Consider the following 9,342-nt stretch of genomic DNA (forward strand, 5'->3'; position numbering starts at 1 on the left):
GGACTCAATACTGAGGTCAATAATTTTAGGGCCTAAACTCTCCCATGTCCCAGGCCCCCACCCCACACACCAGGCATTGTTACCACGTACACAATACACATAGCCTGCCATTATACTACCTGTTGTTAGTCACTAACAGTCCCCATTAACAACTACTCACCCTCCCAGCCTGATCGTTATCAACTCCTTTGTCCGTCCAACTGTCTTTCTCTCTCTTAAGGCTCTTTCCTATCGTTTACTCCCTACCCATCTCCCTATTTTCTGCATATAAACTGACATTTTCCCAGCCACCACCAGTTCTGAGGAAGGGTCACCAGACCTGAAACGTTAACTCTGTTTTTTCCTTCACAGACGCTGAGCTTTTCCAGCAACTTTGTTTTTGAACAGAACTCCTATAGCTGGTATTTTATTTTTTGATGTGGAATCATTCTGTGTTCAAATCAGTTTACTTGTTTGCTTGCATAAGAGCGACTAAACTTCAAATGTGGGTGTGGAGGTGCTTTTGGGGGCTCTGAGGAAAGAAAAGTTGCTACAGAAATGCAAAATTGTTTCATTCTTCTCAAATACTTTTCAAATGTAGTGCAATAGCCACTTGTGGTTAATACCTTAATAAATGCATCTTTTACCTGTTCTTTTAGGTCTGGTGGTGCTGATCTCCACATTTAATGATTATAGAAGCAATCATGAGTGCTTATGAACAGCTTTTATTTTAAGGTTTTCAAGTACAGTGGCATCACCTGGCAGCACAGTTCGCAATACTTCTGCATGGTAAAACAATGGATGGTAAACGTAGTAAAAGCTACAGTCAGAATGGACCTATTCAAAGTCTTCATTGTACAGGAGACCTAGATCTACAGCAGTCATGACAAGCTAATGTCAGTGGTGTTCTCAGTCAATTTCAGTGACTTTCTAAAACAAATGTGCTAAGGTAAAGATTTAAACAACTTTGTTTTACCATTCAAATTAACTCTAAACAACGAAAAGGCTGATCTGCTATGTTGTCATGTTTACTCTCAGCAGAACATGTTCAGTGGTTGACAGCAGTTCCCTTCATTACAGTTGACATTAACAACTGCACTTCTTAAAAAATATGACTGGCACTTATAACATCACGTGTTACTGCTCGACTGTAGTCATACAAGTGACACTACAAACAGTTCTAAGGCTTAAATACCAGCTTTTCATTTTAAAATGAATACTTTGTTCGTTTCTTTCATGCTAAACATTATGACAGTATTATTAACAGGAAGGCCTTCCGCCACAGGTTTGAATTTCGTTCCTGATTCTGAGCAATTCAATTTGCAATTTCCTTTTTTCTCCCACTCCAGTCTCGTCACCCTGTGACAATGGTTGGGAAATGAATACTTAAAGCAACTGCAGCCCAAACCATCGTTTGCATTCCTAGAACCAACAGTCAGCAAATCAGACTTGTACACAATGTGACTGGGGTGGTGGTGATCTGAATGAACTGAACTGAATGACACTTGCTTTGCAACTGGCTTTAAACTGCATTGTGCTTACCCCTTGTCCATTAATGTATTACTGACACATATTTTAGTTTAAAATATGTTTCATTCCTTACATATGGCAACCAATGTTTAAGCTGGGATTTCTGACCTGTTTCTGTTGGCTTAGCTTAAAACATTTACAAAGAAAGAATGAAAAATAACTTAATATTTTACATGCTGCACTCTTTACCACTAGTCTGCCCTTGTTTTCTAAAGGGCTTTCCTGCTGGTTCTCTCTATTGACACCTGACTAAATATCACAAAATACTTGCAGCCTGCAGGGGTAACGGTAGTACCTCATCTAGTGGGCACACAAGCCAGTATATGTTAGTGTTACTAGACATGGACAAAAAAGCACTGGGATATATATATATATATTCATACGGAGCTCTGCTAATATATTTCTTAAAAAATTTAGGAACATCAGGACGTGCAGTTTGTCTACGCACAATAGGTTACAAATTCATTACCAGTCTCAAAAGCAATAGAAACAAAAGCCTGTTAAAAATTACCACTCATACCACACTTTTAACATCCACCCAACTGTCTCAGGAGCTTTCATTTCCTCTCACTGCTTATTCTGGCTTAACATCATAACCTCAAAGAAATCAGAGACAGTGGCCATAGCCAATTACAGTTGGCATGTTTTAGTGTATGTAGCCGGACTCCCACACCACATGTTAACTGTGAATGACAACATAATCAGAGGGAAAGTAAAGGGGTGGGGGGAGCAGAGAAAAAATGAAAATGACCAAAATCTCTCTCATTTTGATGACGTGTGTCCCAAAACCAGACTTTGTATCTCCTCGGTGCTCTCATATTACACACATTCACCTTCTTACAGGCATACACCATACCCAGACAAGCAAGGTTTACATCAGAGTGAGTTTATGTATGGGCCAATTCTGGCAGGGGCTTAGAATGTCTTCCTATGGATTGCTCTGGCCCCATCTTCCTCGTACTCTTTCTTGGACACCCACATTTTCTTAAATGTGTCAAGGGATGCCAGAATAGAGCCTCTGTAAAAATAAGCAGATAATCAAAGAACAGAAGACAACAAACATAAGCTTCCCTACTCTGGGAATAAAATATTTACATTACATTCTCAAAGAAGAGCAGGATTTCTTTGTTCATTTTTGATAATCTGTTCCAAAATCTAGTACTTGTGTCTCTCCCAAAAAAAAACCCTCTCTTGATTCCTTTGCTTTTCAAATTATCACTCCATCTCCAACCTCCCTTTTTTCTCCCAACTCTGGATATATGGTTGTCTCCAAGATCTGTGCCCATTTCCCATGTTGGTTACAACTTCATGTCTGAATCTCCTCCTTTCAGGCTCCTGTCCCTAGAATCACAAGGAACTGACAATTATCAAAGCCACGTCACATCACTATGCCTGTGACCAGGAGAAACTAGCCCACCTTTTAATCTGTTGGCAGCTTCTGAAAACAGTTACCAACGCCTGACCACTGTCGGCTAGTGGAGTGAGGCACCATTCGCTTGCTTCCATTTGTAGCTATGCAGTTCTGGTTAGGGAATCACCTATTATCGTTTCTCTTCCCACTCCTGTACTATTACTTCTGGCCAACCCCAAGGATCTATCCTTGTCTCCCTCCTAGTTCACGTCCAGACACTGTTCCTCAGAGACATCAGTTGAAGACATCCTATCAGCTCCCACACGTACGCTGATGACAACCAGTCAACCTCATCACCTGCCCTCTTGACCTGTCCACCATTTCTAATCTGTCTTGCCTTTATATCCGACATCCAATACTGAATAAGCAACAATTGCTTCCAATTAATGTTAGGAAGATTTAATCACCATTTTCAGTCCCTGTCACAAACTCTATTCCCTCACCACGGACTCCATCCTCCTTCCAGGCAGTCTGAGGCTGAACCAGACCTTTAGATCTTGAATTCCATTTGGCCCTGAGATGAGCTTCTGGGTACATTTACTTTCCAGCACAAAGGCCATTTAGTTCCACCTCCTTAACAACAGCCTGCTCAGTTTCCAGCTCAGTTCATCTCCTGCTGAAAGCATCAACTGTGCTTTGTCACCTCTAGATATGACTATGCCAATGTTCTTGTTAGTCTCCTATCTTTCACCCTCCACAAATTTAATATCATCCAAAGTTCTGCTTCCCACATCCTAACTTTGGACCCAGTCTTGTTCACTCACAAGTTCAAAGTACACTGGCTTCCATTCTAGCAATATATCAATTTTAAAATTCTCATTTTTGTTTTGAAATCCCCTCAGAAGCCCATTCGCCCCTATTTTTGTAAGCTCCTTCAGAGATCTCTTATCTCTCACACATCTAAAATGAACATCTCCACCAGCAGTGGGCTTGCCTTCAGCTACCTTGCTGCTGGCATTCCCCCATCTCCCACAAGCCTCTCCATCCCGCAAACCACATTTTCTAAAACCCACACCCATCTGTCAAATTGTGCTCCATGACACTCCTGTAAAACAACTAGGAATGTTTTACTCTGATAAAGGCAGTGGCAAATTGTTCCTATTGTGAGTAGTAATGGTGTTGAGCGGACTATTCTGACCTCATAGACTAATCACCTCTTGGACATGAACAGAAATTGCTGGAGAAACTCCATAGGTCTGATCAGAAATACAATCAGACCATATTTCGCTAAGTCATTTTTAAAAGCATTGTACCTCAAGTTACCCACTTACCCTATCCATGTGGAGTATAACCTCTCCTGTGGGGCAGAGATCTGTAACGAAATTGATACAGAAAGGATAAAGTACTATTTAATCTCAAAAGTTTACACATCAGCAAGATCGAATCTTCCAGAAAAGAACATCTAAGCATCAAACTACTATAAGTCTTTAATGGCTCTAAGACACATCATCTTTGTTTTTAATAATGTTCTGGAAATCTTTCTAAAATGCAATCTTTAATATAGGAAATGTGCTCCAGCACTTCTGATTTCAGAGTCCTGTGTACATTATACTTTACCATGCACTGGAAACTAAATATTTAGAACTTTAATTTTAAAGGAAAATATCTAACTTTTTGACATACACAACTATGATTGCTCTTTAGTTGTACTGAATCTAAATTAAGATGATTCCCCCATACACAGTCAAGTCTGTGAACATGTGTTTGTATATCTATACTGCTCATATTATGGGATTGATAAACAAAGAATGCAAGGTCAAATTCCACCTGAATTCTCTTCGGAAAAAGAGTCATACCGAACTTGAAACATAAACTCTGTTTCTCTCCCCACAGATACTGTCAGACATGTTGAATCTGTCCAACATTTTCTGCATTTGCTTCAAATTCCACCTTGGCAGTTATACGTATTTGCCAAGATTGAATCAAATCAAATGGCAGAACAAGCTTGAGAAGCTGTATTGAATTATCCTCTTCCAATTTCAGAAAGATATTTTAAAAATTTAGATGCGAGAACGTGCAGGTGTGGAGGTAGATGATGCTAGATATCATGGACAACACTATTCAGAGACACAAGGGTCAAGTGCACTACACTGTAATAATTCTGTGATTCTATGTGGAAAATGATGTGCGCTAAATATGATCTCTAAAGAGCATGGTTTTAACAGACCTTCACAGGCAGCAAAGATAAACAGAAGATACTCTATTGTTCTGGATGTGCCTATCATTCACCCCGGGCATCAGTAAAGTCTGTTCCATATACTCCATCATCAATTGTCTCATGCTTACACAAAATGAGCTGTGAACCAGTTGAGGAAGAAGGGAGATGCCAAATATGGGGTGTTGGAACACATAACAATACCTTTATTTTTATATCTTTTGGTGCCAGTTTCTTTACTTCACTCAGAAGTCTATCACCAAATCCTGTGGTTAAAAGAAACAGTAAATTAAAAGCAGTTGCTGACGAGACAGTGATAAGCAAAACATTATATCATGTGCATCAGTCCTCAGAGCTTTTCCAAACAGATGTTCACTGTGCTAAATTCAAAATCCATTTTGGAACCTGAATGTTCCGGACTGTGAAATTTCAAATAGATTGAGATACGCTTCAGATCTTGGCTTGAAACTTCAATCCATCTTTAATCCACTAAACCTGTGGAAAAGATCCAAACATCTAAACAATAAATTGATCACTTCATCCATCAGTGAATTTTTGCAACTGGAAACCTGCTATATTATTTAAAATTTTCCACCAATCCTTAGCTATTACTTTTAAACAACTGTGAAGGAGTTGTTTCACCTGTTTCCGTACAGATTGATGTTTGTTGTAGAATAGCTTCCAATATTCCACAACCTTCAGTTCAGGCTGTGCTACATGGTCCCCGAGGTCAAAAGATCAGTATTGCCATTCATATCCTGAATCCTGCTTATCTTTGGGAAGATATTAGTTGTTATAACAATTAACTATTAAAGGAAAGAACTTATACTTAAATGGAATCTTTCACAAACTCAGGGTTTTCAAAGCATTTTACAGCTAACTGTATATTTTGAAGTATAGTCTCTGTTGTAATGTTGGAAGCATAGCAGCCAAAAAGCACACACAAACAGCAATAATGACCAGATTGTTGGTTTTATTAATGTTGGTTGAAGGATAAGAGTTGGCTCCAATATCAGGGAGAACTCTTTGGCTTTTCTTTAAAATACTGCTGTGGGATCTTGTGCATTCACCTGTCAAACAGTTATGGCCTTTATTTTAACATTGTTTCTGAAAGATGGCACCTCCAACAGTGCTGTACTCCTTCAATACTGCACAGAAATTTAAACCTGGATCATACGCTAATGTCTCTGGAGTTGGTCTTGAACACACAGTCTTCTGATTTAGAGGTGAGACTGCTACTGAGGGACAGCTAACACTGGGTATTACACATAGGTTCCTCATCAGAATCTTAAACAAGAAAATAAGACAGTACAGTTATTGGAAAACATTTTACACATTATATTTTGTATTTTTTCAAGTCTTGTCAACTTAAAAACAAAACACCAAAGAAAAACTGAAGGAAACATTTCATAAAGAGAGCTTCTCTGATGGCATTGGACAGTTGCTTGATTTGTTCCTCGTTCCAGTGAAACTTCAATAAATCACTAGTTTCCACTTACCCCTAAATTGAGGATAGGGATATTCTTTATTTTACAGCAATGGCTTTGGAAGTACCCAAGTACAGTACTGTACCTTCACAATCTATCTGAGGCATCCAAGAGAAAAAATAACAGATCCAGAACTCAATTTCCGTGAGAATGAAGAAATGAGTTGTAATTACTGGTGTGAGAATCTCCCTGACTCACCAAGAAAGTTAAACAAACTTAATCATTTTGTATCAAACATTCAACATAATATCTAATTTCCACCTTCTGATATCCCATCATGTGACAGATTTGAAGAACCTATCAAGCATTTTTTTTTGTGTACAGCTTTAGAAGAGAAACAATCTTATAGAAAAATTGACATCCCTTTCCATTACAATGACCATGATGGTGTTTCCACCAGGGGGCAATATAATGCTGTGGCAGAGCCATTTCTCAGTAATGGATTGTAAAACCCCTGTATTATTGTACAGAAAACTAAATTGGTGCATTAATTCAAGGTTCTAGTGGCACACAGTGAAGGAATACGATATCACAACAACAATTTTAATGGAAATGATGGATTTGTGCAACAGAGCCACATTTGTCTGGTTTTAGACAAGCAATTAGCTCTTATAGCATTTTTTTTTGTCTGTTACTGTACTGAATGTATCCAAGTCAGATGATGTTTATCTGCATGCTGAAAAGAGAGGAATAAATACTAGAAATCAAAAATGCTCTCTCTATTATTATCTAAAAGGGCTTAGTATACTCTGAAAAAGCTACCTCAGAATCGATCAAACATTCCTCCAGCTCTCAGAGATAGCATTTCCATGTTTCACCGTCTTGTTAGAAGCATTTATAATCTAAATAGTACACTTTGCTCCACTTTCCCCCTTCCACCTCTAATAAAAATAAACCTGCCTTTCCTTCAAACAGTTTTACAGAATTTATTTATTTTTAACTGGGGAGGGACTCTTGGGACTTCAGAAAGGGAGGAAGGAGATGCATTGGGCAAAAGGTCACTGGGTCCCAGCAAGATATTCTGTCCATTAATTTTAACAGAGCAACTGATTAAAAGTAATGTAAAGGATAAAAATAGTTAATGATTCACATCAGACTTTCACAGAGAACAGTTTCCAACAGTTAAAGTCCATAGGTGACAGACATTTAAGAATTCAAGTCGTTCCTATATTGTGGTATGTTTACTTTCTACTCTGTTAACATCTTTTATCATTATCATATAGCAAGTTTTTATCAGCATGGTTTCTGTAAAGATATCAGAGATGGGGCTACCTTATGATGAGGTCACGCCCAAATAATAAAGTCTGCAAAGGCAAATAGGGGGGATTATGTTTAATAATTGCTGCATCCTTATCCTTAATTTCTAAAAGTTATTGTACTAAAGCAACATTTAACTACAGCTGAGCATTTTGAAATGAAATGGAGATAAGCTATGGAGACTGACTAGAGAAACATCAACTCTACAACTGAGAAAGAAAATGCAGAAAGGAAGGTTTCACTAGGCAGACAAAATATTAAATGGTATCAGTAGATGGATAAAGCTCTCCTTTTCTGTAAAATACTGGCCAATGCAAAGTAACAGTCCATCACTTCTCCCCTAATATTGACGCTTTTCTCAGTGAAATGACAAATACAATTTCTTAGAATGTTTTTAAGAATAACGAGAAATAGCAAAGGGAATTTCTCATGATTCCTCAAACACCCATCAGAAAATCATTGCTTATTCTGTCACTCTAATTTCTACATCCTACATCAGCCACTCCTGAATCTATATGACTGCAAGTTGCCAATTTGGTTTTGACTGAACAATGGATTATGTTCACTGGGAATTAAATGGTATTTACCCAAAACCATTAGAACTTTGAACCATAAATAAAAAACAGCCCACTGGTCTTGCACTGATGGATCCCAACTAGACCTCAAAGGTGGAAAAACAATGTATCATTCATAGTAGGCCATTCAGCCCCTCAAGTCTGTTTTATCATTCTCTGAGGTAATGGTGATCTTACCTCCATAAAGCTGCCTTTGGCCCATATCTCTTAATACCTTTGCTTAACAAAAATAATATCGTTTTCAGATGTAAAGTTAACAACTGATCCAGCATCCACTGCATATGTGGAAGAGAGTTCCAAACCTCTCCCACCCTTTGTGTATAGAAGTCTTTCCCATCATCTCTCCTGTACGGTTGTACCCCAATTCTCAGTCCATGCCTCCTAATTCTAGAATCCCCAACCAGTGGAAATAGTTTATCTTTATCTACCGTGTCTTTTCCTTAATATTTTGAGGACTTTGATACAATCACCCCTTAAACCTTATCAATTCAACTATGCACAGAACCCCTGAGGCCTGAAAATGAAGGTAAGAGACAGTTCAAAATTATTACATTTTATATGACATCAGGGAGTCATTTTTTCTGTATATCTTTAAGATATCTGTAAGGTTTCAATTATCTTTCTGCTTGGTACAGAAATATATGGTTAAAGGCTGAGCTGCTCAGTGTCTGCTGACACCCCATGGTTGATTCAAAATTCCTCCCAGGGTCTTCAGGCTTACCACTTTTTCTGCCGACCTCATAAACCACCTCCTTTACTTGAATACAATCTCTAACATTTTATTAGCCACAACTGATTCACCTTAATTATTGGATTTTTGTGTCTTAGTGGAATGTATATCTTGACCATGGTATGCAATAATCTTTTAGTGTTTTTTTTTTCAATCTACCATAGCCAATTTGCCCTGTATTCTTAGAGTTTCCTTTGTTCAGGTTTAAGACCCTAGTT

At 38.2% G+C, this 9,342-nt stretch overlaps 1 long non-coding RNA gene across 1 annotated transcript; it reads right to left on the bottom strand.

Moving 5' to 3' along the window:
• Window positions 1-688: 688 nt before the first annotated feature.
• On the bottom strand, window positions 689-9,078 carry LOC125485553. The gene is made up of 3 exons (XR_007264265.1): window positions 5,280-9,078; window positions 4,192-4,232; window positions 689-2,527 (listed from the first exon to the last, which is right to left on the bottom strand). It is a non-coding gene; the product is annotated as an uncharacterized LOC125485553 (long non-coding RNA).
• Window positions 9,079-9,342: the final 264 nt, after the last annotated feature.

This window comes from Rhincodon typus, chromosome 20, assembly GCF_021869965.1.
Source record: "Rhincodon typus isolate 14 chromosome 20, sRhiTyp1.1, whole genome shotgun sequence".
Lineage (NCBI taxonomy): Eukaryota > Metazoa > Chordata > Chondrichthyes > Orectolobiformes > Rhincodontidae > Rhincodon > Rhincodon typus.